The sequence below is a fragment of the Ranitomeya imitator genome, chromosome 3 (genome assembly GCF_032444005.1).
Source record: "Ranitomeya imitator isolate aRanImi1 chromosome 3, aRanImi1.pri, whole genome shotgun sequence".
Lineage (NCBI taxonomy): Eukaryota > Metazoa > Chordata > Amphibia > Anura > Dendrobatidae > Ranitomeya > Ranitomeya imitator.
The window spans coordinates 433520350-433537213 of NC_091284.1; positions in this window are offsets into that span (position 1 = coordinate 433520350).

A 16864-nucleotide genomic window follows, 5' to 3' on the forward strand; every position below is an offset into this window, starting at 1 on the left:
TTTCAGTGTTGGATCTGAGCTTCTCCTGATTGTTCCTGTGACCTGCTGCTCTGTATAGCTAAGTGCTTTTTGCTTTTTTGTTGCTTTTTTTCTGTCCAGCTTGTCTTTTGTTTTGCTGGAAGCTCTGAGACGCAAAGGGTGTACCGCCGTGCCGTTAGTTCGGCACGGTGGGTTTTTTTTTGCCCCCTTTGCGTGGTTTTGCTTTAGGGTTTTTTGTAGACTGCAAAGTTCGCTTTACTGTCCTCGCTCTGTCCTAGAATATCGGGCCCCACTTTGCTGAATCTATTTCATCCCTACGTTTTGTCTTTTCATCTTACTCACAGTCATTATATGTGGGGGGCTGCCTTTTCCTTTGGGGAATTTCTCTGGGGCAAGTCAGGCCTATTTTTCTATCTTCAGGCTAGCTAGTTTCTTAGGCTGTGCCGAGTTGCCTAGGTAGTTGTTAGGCGCAATCCACAGCCGCTTTTAGTTGTGTTTAGGATAGGATCAGGTGTGCAGTCTACAGAGTTTCCACGTCTCAGAGCTCGTTCTTGTATTTTTGGGTATTTGTCAGATCACTGTGTGCGCTCTGATCGCTAAGCACACTGTGTTTCTGGATTGCCTTCATAACACCTGTCATTAGCAAACATAACAGTATAGGCTGGGAAGCAAGAATGTCAAGGCCGATGCGTTATCCCGTTGTTTTCCAGGGGGTGGCGATAACTGTGAGCCAGATCCTATACTGCAGAAGGGTGTAATTGTCGCCGCAATTAATTTGGATCTTGAGAGAGAGGTGGTAGAGGCACAGGGGGACGCCCCAGCAGCCTGTCCTTTATGTAAACTGTACGTTCCTCCTAATCTTCGTCTTTGGGTCATCAATGAACATCATGATTCGGTTCTGGCCAGACACCCTGGAAGTAAGGTTACCTTGGACCTTCTGACTCTGCGTTTTTGGTGGTCTGGGGTAAATCATGATGTGCAGGAATATGTCGCTGCCTGCAGTGTGTGTGCACGTTCCAAGACGCCTCGTACTCACTCGTCTGGGTCTCTCCAACCTCTGGAGATTCCCAATAGACCTTGGACCCATTTGTCAATAGACTTCATCACTGACTTACCGGTTTCTGAGGGTAATACAGTTACCGTATATACTCGAGTATAAGCCGACCCGAGTATAAGCCGACCCCCCTAATTTTGCCACAAAAAACTGGGAAAACTTATTGACTCGAGTATAAGCCTAGGGTGGAAAATGCAGCAGCTACCGGTGAATTTCAAAAATAAAAATAGATGCTCCATACCATTCATTATTGCCCCATAGATGCTCCATATAAAGCTGTGCCATATATAATGCTCCATAACATTGATTATTGCCCCATAGATTATCCATATATAGCTGTGCCATATAGAATGCTCTGCACCGTTCATTATGGCCCCATAGATGCTCCATATAAAGCTGTGCCCCATATACAATGCTCTGCACTAGAGTTGAGCGACCTTGACCTTTTTAGAGTCGAGCCGGGTTTCGCGAAACCCGACTATCTCAAAAGTCGGGTCGAGTAAAATCGGCCGATTATGACGTAAAGTCGGGATCGACCGAAACATGAAACCCAATGCAAGTCAATGGGGCAGCATAGTCGGCAGTGAGTGGGGGCCAGGAAAACACCTAGAGTGCCCATTTTAATGTCAAAACCATCCATTCTTCTTAATGAAGCTTGTCAAGCGTAATTTACCTTATAATAATTGGAAGGCATTTGAAATTGGGGGTCATTTGGCTAAAGTTGTGGTGGGTAGGGCTGGTTCAAGTAATTAGTGGGCCCAGGAAATCTGGACCACGTCACGGCAGTGGAGCAGGGAGAGGTAAGTATTTCAACTTTGCAAGTGCTGTGAACCTGAGCAAGCAGGGGGGGCCCACTCGTTGGCATTGGCACTGGCACAGGGCCCCTCAAAGTACAGCGGTGTGTTTGCACGGCGGGGACGCCTCCCACCGGCAGCAACACTTTTGCGTACTATGAGAGGCCCTGTGCCAGTGACGTCGCCAACTAGTATTCCCCCCCCACCTGATGAAGGAACCTGCACTTTCATCTGCACCTTCCTCTTTGTCCCCGTGTAAGGTGGTATGGTATGCGGGAAGAGCAACCTGACTTTCAGCAGGGTCACAATGTTGTTGTGTAGCGTGCACGGGGAATGTTGCGTTATGGGTCAATGTACCAGCAGACTCATCTATCACTGGCTGGGCAATGGGCAGGATGAGGAGGAAACACAGATATAGGCCCAAATAATAAAGTGGGCTATATGCAGTTCAAAATTGGTAACACAGGAATAACCAGGGGGCATTGCAGTGGACGACAACTGGAATGAGAGGCTGACACAGAGAGTAGGCCCAAATCAGTAAGTAGTCGAAATGCAGTTCAAAATTGGCAACCGTAGTAAACAGGCGGCACAGCTTTGTTCAGTGGAGGAGAACAGCAAGGAGTGGCAGACACCGATAGTAGGCCCCAACCCAACTAGTAGGCCAAATGCAGTCTAACATTAACAACTACTTAACGAGCGCCTGAAAATGGAATTTCAGGACAGGAAACCAGGAGAACAGCAAGGAGCGGCAGACACTGTTAGTAGGCCCCAAACCAACTAGTACGCCAAATGCAGTTGTTCCATTTAACCACAATTTAACGAGAGCCTGAAGATAGAAGCTCAGGAAAGGCAACCTGGAGAACACCTTGGAGTGGAACACACCATCTCTCTCCACCCCATACCCATTTTGTAGGCCTAATGCTGTGTAGTTTTCTACAACTACTAAACGAGAGTCGGAAGACCGAAGCAATGGCAAGGCAACCTGGGGAACACCTTGGAGTGTAACACACCATCTCTCTCCACCCGATACCCATTTTGTAGGCCTAATGCAGTGTAGTTTTCTACAACTACTAAACGAGAGTCGGAAGATCGAAGCAATGGCGAAGAAACCTGGAGAACACCTTGGAGTGTAACACACCATCTCTCTCCACCCCATACCCATTTTGTAGGCCTAATGCTGTGTAGTTTTCTACAACTACTAAACGAGAGTCGGAAGACCGAAGCAATGGCAAGGCAACCTGGGGAACACCTTGGAGTGTAACACACCATCTCTCTCCACCCGATACCCATTTTGTAGGCCTAATGCAGTGTAGTTTTCTACAACTACTAAACAAGAGTCGGAAGACCGAAGCAATGGCAAGGCAACCTGGGGAACACCTTGGAGTGTAGCACACCATCTCTCTCCACCCGATACCCATTTTGTAGGCCTAATGCAGTGTAGTTTTCTACAACTACTAAACGAGAGTCGGAAGATCGAAGCAATGGTGAGGAAACCTGGAGAACACCTTGGAGTGTAACACACCATCTCTCTCCACCCCATACCCATTTTGTAGGCCTAATGCTGTGTAGTTTTCTACAACTACTAAACGAGAGTCGGAAGACCGAAGCAATGGCAAGGCAACCTGGGGAACACCTTGGAGTGTAACACACCATCTCTCTCCACCCGATACCCATTTTGTAGGCCTAATGCAGTGTAGTTTTCTACAACTACTAAACGAGAGTCGGAAGACCGAAGCAATGGCAAGGCAACCTGGGGAACACCTTGGAGTGTAACACACCATCTCTCTCCACCCGATACCCATTTTGTAGGCCTAATGCAGTGTAGTTTTCTACAACTACTAAACGAGAGTCGGAAGATCGAAGCAATGGCGAGGAAACTTGGAGAACACCTTGGAGTGTAACACACCATCTCTCTCCACCCCATACCCATTTTGTAGGCCTAATGCTGTGTAGTTTTCTACAACTACTAAACGAGAGTCGGAAGACCGAAGCAATGGCAAGGCAACCTGGGGAACACCTTGGAGTGTAACACACCATCTCTCTCCACCCGATACCCATTTTGTAGGCCTAATGCAGTGTAGTTTTCTACAACTACTAAACAAGAGTCGGAAGACCGAAGCAATGGCAAGGAAACCTGGGGAACACCTTGGAGTGTAACACACCATCTCTCTACACCCGATACCCATTTTGTAGGCCTAATGCAGTGTAGTTTTCTACAACTACTAAACGAGAGTCGGAAGATCGAAGCAATGGCGAGGAAACCTGGAGAACACCTTGGAGTGTAACACACCATCTCTCTCCACCCCATACCCATTTTGTAGGCCTAATGCTGTGTAGTTTTTTACAACTACTAAACGAGAGTCGGAAGACCGAAGCAATGGTAAGGCAACCTGGGGAACACCTTGGAGTGTAACACACCATCTCTCTCCACCCGATACCCATTTTGTAGGCCTAATGCAGTGTAGTTTTCTACAACTACTAAACGAGAGTCGGAAGACCGAAGCAATGGCAAGGCAACCTGGGGAACACCTTGGAGTGTAACACACCATCTCTCTCCACCCGATACCCATTTTGTAGGCCTAATGCAGTGTAGTTTTCTACAACTACTAAACGAGAGTCGGAAGATCGAAGCAATGGCGAGGAAACCTGGAGAAAACCTTGGAGTGTAACACACCATCTCTCTCCACCCCATACCCATTTTGTAGGCCTAATGCTGCGTAGTTTTCTACAACTACTAAACGAGAGTCGGAAGACCGAAGCAATGGCAAGGCAACCTGGGGAACACCTTGGAGTGTAACACACCATCTCTCTCCACCCGATACCCATTTTGTAGGCCTAATGCAGTGCAGTTTTCTACAACTACTAAATGAGAGTCGGAAGACCGAAGCAATGGCAAGGCAACCTGGGGAACACCTTGGAGTGTAACACACCATCTCTCTCCACCCGATACCCATTTTGTAGGCCTAATGCAGTGTAGTTTTCTACAACTACTAAACGAGAGTCGGAAGACCGAAGCAATGGCAAGGCAACCTGGGGAACACCTTGGAGTGTAACACACCATCTCTCTCCACCCCATACCCATTTTGTAGGCCTAATGCAGTGTAGTTTTCTACAACTACTAAACGAGAGTCGGAAGATCGAAGCAATGGCGAGGAAACCTGGAGAACACCTTGGAGTGTAACACACCATCTCTCCCCACCCCATACCCATTTTGTAGGCCTAATGCTGTGTAGTTTTCTACAACTACTAAACGAGAGTCGGAAGACCGAAGCAATGGCAAGGCAACCTGGGGAACACCTTGGAGTGTAACACACCATCTCTCTCCACCCGATACCCATTTTGTAGGCCTAATGCAGTGTAGTTTTCTACAACTACTAAACGAGAGTCGGAAGACCGAAGCAATGGCAAGGCAACCTGGGGAACACCTTGGAGTGTAACACACCATCTCTCTCCACCCGATACCCATTTTGTAGGCCTAATGCAGTGTAGTTTTCTACAACTACTAAACGAGAGTCGGAAGATCGAAGCAATGGCGAGGAAACCTGGAGAACACCTTGGAGTGTAACACACCATCTCTCTCCACCCCATACCCATTTTGTAGGCCTAATGCTGTGTAGTTTTCTACAACTACTAAACGTGAGTCGGAAGACCGAAGCAATGGCAAGGCAACCTGGGGAACACCTTGGAGTGTAACACACCCTCTCTCTACACCACGGAAGGGCTGATTCTTAGGAAGGAAGGCTGTCGGAAAGAAGCAGGGCGCGTCCGAGGGTGATTATATTCTAATTAGGTATATACTCACCCTCGGACGCGCCCTGCTTCTTTATTTGTAATGAATGTTTATTTGCAATGTGATTTTGACTTACTCTATTTTTTTGGTAAATAATGATTTTATTATTTTCATTGTTTTGCATCTTCTTGGCAATAATATAAAGAAGACGCGACAGGACAACACTCGGTGGATGCCATATCTGTGTTTTAAATTGAAAAAAACTTTCAGTTAACTACTTGCAGGAGAAAGTTATTTTAGCTGGTGGCCATTTTTAGTACTGTACCAGATTTTTGTTGTATGTGTTTGTTTTTAATGTTAAAATGTCTGCATTTGATATCTCTCCAGTATTTTCTTTTTATAAGCAAAATACTTATTTTTATATTTTCTGATGTTGGTTCAAGGGGTACACGGGCAGCAGTAGACAGGTCAGTGGAGGCCTAGTGGAAGGAGGGACCGCAGACAGGCTTCGAAGCCCTAACATAATAAATTGGGCTGGCTGTAGGCAATTTAAAATTGGTTCCAGGGGAACCCGGGCAGCAGTAGACAGGTCAGTGGAGGCCTAGTGGAAGGAGGGACCGCAGACAGGCTTCGAAGCCCTAACATAATAAATTGGGCGGGCTGTAGGCAATTTAAAATTGGTTCCAGGGGAACCCGGGCAGCAGTAGACAGGTCAGTGGAGGCCTAGTGGAAGGAGGGACCGCAGACAGGCTTCGAAGCCCTAACATAATAAATTGGGCTGGCTGTAGGCAATTTAAAATTGGTTCCAGGGGAACCCGGGCAGCAGTAGACAGGTCAGTGGAGGCCTAGTGGAAGGAGGGACCGCAGACAGGCTTCGAAGCCCTAACATAATAAATTGGGCTGGCTGTAGGCAATTTAAAATTGGTTCCAGGGGAACCCGGGCAGCAGTAGACAGGTCAGTGGAGGCCTAGTGGAAGGAGGGACTGCAGACAGGCTTCGAAGCCCTAACATAATAAATTGGGCTGGCTGTAGGCAATTTAAAATTGGTTCCAGGGGAACCCAGGCAGCAGTAGACAGGTCAGTGGAGGCCTAGTGGAAGGAGGGACCGCAGACAGGCTTCGAAGCCCTAACATAATAAATTGGGCTGGCTGTAGGCAATTTAAAATTGGTTCCAGGGGAACCCGGGCAGCAGTAGACAGGTCAGTGGAGGCCTAGTGGAAGGAGGGACCGCAGACAGGCTTCGAAGCCCTAACATAATAAATTGGCCTGGCTGTAGGCAATTTACAATTGGTTCCAGGGGAACACGGGCGGCAGTAGACAGGTCAGTGGAGGCCTAGTGGAAGGAGGGACCGCAGACAGGCTTCGAAGCCCTAACATAATAAATTGGGCTGGCTGTAGGCAATTTAAAATTGGTTCCAGGGGAACCCGGGCAGCAGTAGACAGGTCAGTGGAGGCCTAGTGGAAGGAGGGACCGCAGACAGGCTTCGAAGCCCTAACATAATAAATTGGGCTGGCTGTAGGCAATTTAAAATTGGTTCCAGGGGAACCCGGGCAGCAGTAGACAGGTCAGTGGAGGCCTAGTGGAAGGAGGGACCGCAGACAGGCTTCGAAGCCCTAACATAATAAATTGGGCGGGCTGTAGGCAATTTAAAATTGGTTCCAGGGGAACCCGGGCAGCAGTAGACAGGTCAGTGGAGGCCTAGTGGAAGGAGGGACCGCAGACAGGCTTCGAAGCCCTAACATAATAAATTGGGCTGGCTGTAGGCAATTTAAAATTGGTTCCAGGGGAACCCGGGCAGCAGTAGACAGGTCAGTGGAGGCCTAGTGGAAGGAGGGACCGCAGACAGGCTTCGAAGCCCTAACATAATAAATTGGGCTGGCTGTAGGCAATTTAAAATTGGTTCCAGGGGAACCCGGGCAGCAGTAGACAGGTCAGTGGAGGCCTAGTGGAAGGAGGGACCGCAGACAGGCTTCGAAGCCCTAACATAATAAATTGGGCTGGCTGTAGGCAATTTAAAATTGGTTCCAGGGGAACCCGGGCAGCAGTAGACAGGTCAGTGGAGGCCTAGTGGAAGGAGTGACCGCAGACAGGCTTCGAAGGCCTAACATAAGAAAAATGTCAATACAATGGTATTGACAGTGCCAGGCATTGAAGGATGTCAGCGCATAGACTAAACATTGGTGGAGCTGTGAGAGAAAATTTTGCAAGTGGTAGAGCACTGTTTGACCTGGGGGGGGGGACTGTCTTGTGGCCGGCGGTACAGGCCCAGGGCCCCTCATATTACAACGGTGTGTCTGACGTTGGGTGCGCACCACCACCGCCAGACACTTTATTGTACTATGAGGGACCTAGTGGCAGTGCCGTCGACCAAAAGCGGGCACACCCACCTCTTCAGACAAACAGTACTCTCACGGGTGCTGGCGCCAAGTGGCGATACCACGGCCCCGTGTGGGGACTTTGGCCATTTAGGGAGGTGTTAACATGTCGGATGCTGGACAATCAGGTGCTGCAAATTACAAGATTGGAAAAGTCGTTCAGAATAGTCCACAGGCAAGACCTTTACATAGGAAAGCTAGGTGTCAGCCGGGCAAGGTGGGGCAAAAGATTTCGAAATCCAGTTGTGGTTCATTTTAATGAAGGTTAGATCATCTACATTTTGGGTAGCCAGACGAGTCCTTTTTTCTGTTAGTATTGAACCTGCAGCACTGAATACTCTTTCTGATAGGACACTAGCTGCCGGGCAAGCAAGCTCCTGCAATGCATATTCTGCCAATTCTGGCCAGGTGTCTAATTTTGATGCCCAGTAATCAAATGGGAATGACGGTTGAGGGAGAACGTCGATAAGGGATGAAAAATAGTTAGTAACCATACTGGACAAATGTTGTCTCCTGTCACTTTGAATTGATGCTGCAGTACCTGTCCTGTCTGCGGTCATAGCAAAATCACTCCACAACCTGGTCAGAAAACCCTTCTGGCCAACGCCACTTCTGATTTCTGCCCCTCTAACACCTCTGGTCTGCTGGCCCCTGCAGCTCGTGTTAGAACGATCACGGGCGCTGTGTGCAGGGAATGCCAGAAGCAAACGGTCAACAAGAGTTGATTGTTTGGTTGCTAATATTAGTTCCAAGTTCTCATGTGGCATTATATTTTGCAATTTGCCTTTATAGCGAGGATCAAGGAGGCAGGCCAACCAGTAATCGTCATCGTTCATCATTTTTGTTATGCGTGTGTCCCTTTTGAGGATACGTAGGGCATAATCCGCCATGTGGGTCAAAGTTCCAGTTCTCAAATCTGTGGTTGTGCTTGGTTGAGGGGCAGTTTCAGGCAAATCCACGTCACTTGTGTCCCTCCAAAAACCAGAACCCGGCCTTGCCGCGCCAACAATTTCCACTGGCCCCGGAAAAGCTTCCTCATTAAAAATATAATCATCCCCATCATCCTCCTCGTCCTCCTCCTCCTCTTCGCCCGCTACCTCGTCCTGTACACTGCCCTGGCCAGACAATGGCTGACTGTCATCAAGGCTTTCCTCTTCCTCAGCTGCAGACGCCTGATCCTTTATGTGCGTCAAACTTTGCATCAGCAGACGCATTAGGGGGATGCTCATGCTTATTATGGCGTTGTCTGCACTAACCAGCCATGTGCATTCCTCAAAACACTGAAGGACTTGACACATGTCTTGAATCTTCGACCACTGCACACCTGACAACTCCATGTCTGCCATCCTACTGCCTGCCCGTGTATGTGTATCCTCCCACAAAAACATAACAGCCCGCCTCTGTTCACACAGTCTCTGAAGCATGTGCAGTGTTGAGTTCCACCTTGTTGCAACGTCTATGATTAGGCGATGCTGGGGAAGGTTCAAAGAACGCTGATAGGTCTGCATACGGCTGGAGTGTACGGGCGAACGGCGGATATGTGAGCAAAGTCCACGCACTTTGAGGAGCAGGTCGGATAACCCCGGATAACTTTTCAGGAAGCACTGCACCACCAGGTTTAAGGTGTGAGCCAGGCAAGGAATGTGTTTCAGTTGGGAAATGGAGATGGCAGCCATGAAATTCCTTCCGTTATCACTCACTACCTTGCCTGCCTCAAGATCTACAGTGCCCAGCCACGACTGCGTTTCTTTCTGCAAGAACTCGGACAGAACTTCAGCGGTGTGTCTGTTGTCGCCCAAACACTTCATAGCCAATACAGCCTGCTGACGTTTGCCAGTAGCTGCCCCATAATGGGAGACCTGGTGTGCAACAGTGGCAGCTGCGGATGGAGTGGTTGTGCGACTGCGGTCTGTGGACGAGGTCTCGCTTCTGCAGGAGGACGAGGAGGAGGAGGAGGGGGTGCGAATGGCTACAGCCAACTGTTTCCTAGACCGTGGGCTAGGCAGAACTGTCCCAAACTTGCTGTCCCCTGTGGACCCTGCATCCACCACATTTACCCAGTGTGCCGTGATGGACACGTAACGTCCCTGGCCATGCCTACTGGTCCATGCATCTGTTGTCAGGTGCACCTTTGTGCTCACAGATTACCTGAGTGCATGGACGATGCGCTCTTTAACATGCTGGTGGAGGGCTGGGATGGCTTTTCTGGAAAAAAAGTGTCGACTGGGTAGCTCGTAGCGTGGTACAGCGTAGTCCATCAGGGCTTTGAAAGCTTCGCTTTCAACTAACCGGTAGGGCATCATCTCTAACGAGATTAGTCTAGCTATGTGGGCGTTCAAACCCTGTGTACGCGGATGCGAGGCTAAGTACTTCCTTTTTCTAACCATAGTCTCATGTAGGGTGAGCTGGACTGGAGAGCTGGAGATCGTGGAACTAGCGGGGGTGCCGGTGGACATGGCAGACTGAGAGACGGTGGGAGATGGTATTGTTGCCGCCGGTGCCCTAGATGCAGTGTTTCCTACTACGAAACTGGTGATTCCCTGACCCTGACTTCTTTGGCCTGGCAAAGAAACCTGCACAGATACTGCAGGTGGTGCAGAAAATGGTGGCCCTACACTGCCGGAAGGGATGTTGCGTTGATGACTAGCTTCATTGGCCGAGGGTGCTACAACCTTAAGGGATGTTTGGTAGTTAGTCCAAGCTTGCAAATGCATGGTGGTTAAATGTCTATGCATGCAACTTGTATTGAGACTTTTCAGATTCTGCCCTCTGCTTAAGGTAGTTGAACATTTTTGACAGATGACTTTGCGCTGATCAATTGGATGTTGTTTAAAAAAATGCCAGACTGCACTCTTTCTAGCATCGGATACCTTTTCAGGCATTGCAGACTGAGCTTTAACCGGATGGCCACGCTGTCCTCCAACAGGTTTTGACTTTGCCACGCGTTTTGGGCAAGATAAGGGCCCGGCAGATGGAACCTGTTGCGATGTTGATGCCTGCTGCGGCCCCTCCTCCTCCGCTTCAGAACTGCTGCCGCCTGCACCCTGTTCCCCCAATGGCTGCCAATCGGGGTCAAGAACTGGGTCATCTATTACCTCTTCTTGTAGCTCGTGTGCAACTTCATCTGTGTCACCTTGTCGGTCGGTGGTATAGCGTTCGTGATGGGGCAACATAGTCTCATCAGGGTCTGATTCTTGATCAGCACCCTGCGAGGGCAATGTTGTGGTCTGAGTCAAAGGACCTGCATAGTAGTCTGGCTGTGGCTGTGCATCAGTGCACTCCATGTCAGATTCAACTTGTAATGGGCATGGACTGTTAACTGCTTCACTTTCTAAGCCAGGGACGGTATGTGTAAAGAGCTCCATGGAGTAACCCGTTGTGTCGCCTGCTGCATTCTTCTCTGTTGTTGTTTTTGCTGAAGAGGACAAGGAAGCGACTTGTCCCTGACCGTGAACATCCACTAACGACGCGCTGCTTTTACTTTTACCAGTTTCACAAGAGGAGGCAAAAGAGCTAGAGGCTGAGTCAGCAAGATAAGCCAAAACTTGCTCTTGCTGCTCCGGCTTTAAAAGCGGTTTTCCTACTCCCAGAAAAGGGAGCGTTCGAGGCCTTGTGTAGCCAGACGACGAACCTGGCTCCACAGCTCCAGACTTAGGTGCAATATTTTTTTTCCCACGACCACCTGATGCTCCACCACTACCACTACCCTCATTACCAGCTGACAATGAACGCCCCCGGCCACGACCTCTTCCACCAGACTTCCTCATTGTTTTAAAAACGTTACCAAACTAACGGTATTTGTTGCAGTCACACAACTTACACGGTGAGCTATAACTTCAGTATGATTTAGCTACCCCTTTACAGGTGGGTGAGACCACAACGAAAATCAGGCACAATGTTACACACTCTGTTGTTGGTGGCAACAAATGAGAGAGATGCCACACACGCAGGACTGTCACTGAAGCGCAAATGTAAATATTAATCTCCCACTGATATGTGTTTTTTTTTTAAAAAGGAGACTTTAGAAAAAAAAAAAAAAAAAAATGATTTTTTAAGGAAGAATTTATAAACCAAATAAAATGAAATGATTTTTTCAGGGAGAATTTAGAAAACAAATAAAACATAAAATAGCCTTTCTAGGGCCCAGTGAGTGAGAGAGGACGCACACAGGAGTCAGGAGTGGCACACAAGCCCAGAGGCCAATATTTATCTCCCACTGATTGATTTAGTGATTTTTTCAGGTAGATTTTGGAACCCAAATCAAGCAAAAAAATTAATAGGCTTTCTATGGCCCACAATTGGAGAGAGAGAGATGGCACACCCAGGAGTCAAGACTGGCACACAAGCAGAAAGGGCAATATTAATCTCCCACTGATTTGATTTTTTTTTTTTTTTTTCAGGGAGACTTTAGAAAAAAAAATACAAAAAAATGAATTTTTCAGGAAGAATTTAGAAACAAAATAAAATAAAATGATTGTTTCAGGGAGAATTTAGAAAACAAATAAAAAAAAAATAGGCTTTGTAGGGCCCACTGAGTGAGAGAGGACGCACACAGGAGTCAGGAGTGGCACACAAGCCCAGAGGCCAATATTTATCTCCCACTGATTGATTTAGTGATTTTTTCAGGTAGATTTTGGAACCCAAATCAAGCAAAAAAATTAATAGGCTTTCTATGGCCCACAATTGGAGAGAGAGAGATGGCACACCCAGGAGTCAAGACTGGCACACAAGCAGAAAGGGCAATATTAATCTCCCACTGATTTGATTTTTTTTTTTTTTTCAGGGAGACTTTAGAAAAAAAAAATACAAAAAAAATGATTTTTTTCAGGAATAATTTAGAAACCAAATAAAATAAAATGATTTTTTCAGGGAGAATTTAGAAAACAAATAAAACAAAAAATAGGCTTTCTAGGGCCCACTGAGTGAGAGAGGACGCACACAGGAGTCAGGAGTGGCACACAAGCCCAGAGGCCAATATTTATCTCCCACTGATTGATTAAGTGATTTTTTCAGGTAGATTTTGGAACCCAAATCAAGCAAAAAAATTAATAGGCTTTCTATGGCCCACAATTGGAGAGAGAGAGATGGCACACCCAGGAGTCAAGACTGGCACACAAGCAGAAAGGGCAATATTAATCTCCCACTGATTTGTTTTTTTTTGTTTTTTCAGGGAGACTTTAGAAAAAAAAATACAAAAAAAATGATTTTTTTCAGGAATAATTTAGAAACCAAATAAAATAAAATGATTTTTTCAGGGAGAATTTAGAAAACAAATAAAACAAAAAATAGGCTTTCTAGGGCCCACTGAGTGAGAGAGGACGCTCACAGGAGTCAGGAGTGGCACACAAGCCCAGAGGCCAATATTTATCTCCCACTGATTGATTTAGTGATTTTTTCAGGTAGATTTTGGAACCCAAATCAAGCAAAAAAATTAATAGGCTTTCTATGGCCCACAATTGGAGAGAGAGAGATGGCACACCCAGGAGTCAAGACTGGCACACAAGCAGAAAGGGCAATATTAATCTCCCACTGATTTGATTTTTTTTTTTTTCAGGGAGACTTTAGAAAAAAAAATACAAAAAAAAATGTTTTTTTCAGGAATAATTTAGAAACCAAATAAAATAAAATGATTTTTTCAGGGAGAATTTAGAAAACAAATAAAACAAAAAATAGGCTTTCTAGGGCCCACTGAGTGAGAGAGGACGCACACAGGAGTCAGGAGTGGCACACAAGCCCAGAGGCCAATATTTATCTCCCACTGATTGATTTAGTGATTTTTTCAGGTAGATTTTGGAACCCAAATCAAGCAAAAAAATTAATAGGCTTTCTATGGCCCACAATTGGAGAGAGAGAGATGGCACACCCAGGATTCAAGACTGGCACACAAGCAGAAAGGGCAATATTAATCTCCCACTGATTTGATTTTTTTTTTTTTTTTTCAGGGAGACTTTAGAAAAAAAAAATACAAAAAAAATGATTTTTTTCAGGAATAATTTAGAAACCAAATAAAATAAAATGATTTTTTTCAGGGAGAATTTAGAAAACAAATAAAACAAAAAATAGGCTTTCTAGGGCCCACTGAGTGAGAGAGGACGCACACAGGAGTCAGGAGTGGCACACAAGCCCAGAGGCCAATATTTATCTCCCACTGATTGATTAAGTGATTTTTTCAGGTAGATTTTGGAACCCAAATCAAGCAAAAAAAATTAATAGGCTTTCTATGGCCCACAATTGGAGAGAGAGAGATGGCACACCCAGGAGTCAAGACTGGCACACAAGTAGAAAGGGCAATATTAATCTCCCACTGATTTGTTTTTTTTTTTTTTTTTCAGGGAGACTTTAGAAAAAAAAATACAAAAAAAAATGTTTTTTTCAGGAATAATTTAGAAACCAAATAAAATAAAATGATTTTTTCAGGGAGAATTTAGAAAACAAATAAAACAAAAAATAGGCTTTCTAGGGCCCACTGAGTGAGAGAGGACGCACACAGGAGTCAGGAGTGGCACACAAGCCCAGAGGCCAATATTTATCTCCCACTGATTGATTTAGTGATTTTTTCAGGTAGATTTTGGAACCCAAATCAAGCAAAAAAATTAATAGGCTTTCTATGGCCCACAATTGGAGAGAGAGAGATGGCACACCCAGGATTCAAGACTGGCACACAAGCAGAAAGGGCAATATTAATCTCCCACTGATTTGATTTTTTTTTTTTTTTTTCAGGGAGACTTTAGAAAAAAAAAATACAAAAAAAATGATTTTTTTCAGGAATAATTTAGAAACCAAATAAAATAAAATGATTTTTTCAGGGAGAATTTAGAAAACAAATAAAACAAAAAATAGGCTTTCTAGGGCCCACTGAGTGAGAGAGGACGCACACAGGAGTCAGGAGTGGCACACAAGCCCAGAGGCCAATATTTATCTCCCACTGATTGATTTATTGATTTTTTCAGGTAGAATTTAGAACCCAAATCAACCAAAAAAATAAATAGGCTTTCTATGGCCCACTATTTGTGAGAGAGATGGCACGCTCAGGACTGGCACACAAGCCCAGAGGCCAATATTAATCTCCCACTTTTTTTTTTTTTTCCAGGGAAAATTTATAAACCCAATAAAAAAAATTATAAATAGGCTTTCTATGGCCCACTATCTGAGAGAGAGAGATGGCACGCTTAGGACTGGCACACAAGCCCAAAGGCCAATATTAATCTCCCACTGATTGATTTATTGATTTTTTCAGGAAGATTTTGGAACCCAAATCAAGCAAAAAAATAAATAGGCTTTCTATGGCCCACTGAGAGATGGCACACACAGGAGTAAGGAGTGGCACACAAGCCCTGAGGCCAATATTTTTCTCCCACTGATTGATGTAGTGAATTTTTCAGGTAGATTTTAGAACCCAAATCAAGCAAAAAAATAAATAGGCGTTCTATGGCCCACTGAGTGAGAGATGACACAGACAGGGATGGCACTCTAGCAGAAATGCCAATCTTAATCTCCCACAAAAAAAAAAAAGGAACTGTCCTTCAATTACTATCTCCCTGCAGTAATCTCAGCCAGGTATGGCAGGCAGCAATAAGGAGTGGACTGATGCACAAATTAAATAAAAAGTGTGGACAAACAAACAAGATAGCTGTGCAGAAAGGAAGGAACAAAAGGATTTGTGCTTTGAAAAAAGCAGTTGGTTTGCACAGCGGCGTACACACAGCAATGCAGCTATCAGGGAGCCTTCTAGGGCAGCCCAATGAGCTACAGCGCTGAGGGGAAAAAAAAAAAAGTGTAGCTTCCACTGTCCCTGCACACCGAAGGTGGTGTTGGGCAGTGGAAATCGCTACAGCACAAGCGGTTTTGTGGTTAATGGACCCTGCCTAACGCTATCCCTGCTTCTGACGAAGCGGCAACAACCTCTCCCTAGGCTCAGATCAGCAGCAGTAACATGGCGGTCGGCGGGAACGCCCCTTTATAGCCCCTGTGACGCCGCGGACAGCAAGCCAATCACTGCAATGCCCTTCTCTAAGATGGTGGGGACCAGGACCTATGTCATCACGCTGCCCACACTCTGCGTTTACCTTCATTGGCTGAGAAATGGCGCTTTTCACGTCATTGAAACGCGACTTTGGCGCGAAAGTTGCGTACCGCATGGCCGACCCCGCACAGGGGTCGGATCGGGTTTCATGAAACCCGACTTTGTCAAAAGTCGGCGACTTTTGAAAATGTTCGACCCGTTTCGCTCAACCCTACTCTGCACTGTTCATTATGGCCCTATAGATGATCCTTATAAAGCTGTGCCATATATGCTCTGCACCGTTCATTATGGCCCCATAGATGCTCCATATAAAGCTGTGCCCCATATACAATGCTCTGCACTGTTCATTATGGCCCTATAGATGCTCATTATAAAGCTGTGCCCTATATGCTCTGCACAGTTCAGTTTGGCCCCATAGATGCTCATTATAAAGCTGTGCCCACAGTTCAGTTTGGCCCCATAGATGCTCATTATAAAGCTGTGCCATATATGCTCTGCACCGTTCAGTATGGCCCCATAGATGCTCCTTATAAAGCTGTGCCATATATGCTCTGCACCGTTCATTATGGCCCCATAGATGCTCCTTATAAAGCTGTGCCCTATATGCTCTGCACCGTTCAGTTTGGCCCCATAGATGCTCATTATAAAGCTGTGCCCTATATGCTCTGCACAGTTCAGTTTGGCCCCATAGATGCTCATTATAAAGCTGTGCCCACAGTTCAGTTTGGCCCCATAGATGCTCATTATAAAGCTGTGCCATATATGCTCTGCACCGTTCATTATGGCCCCATAGATGCTCCTTATAAAGCTGTGCCCTATATGCTCTGCACCGTTCAGTTTGGCCCCATAGATGCTCATTATAAAGCTGTGCCCTATATGCTCTGCACAGTTCAGTTTGGCCCCATAGA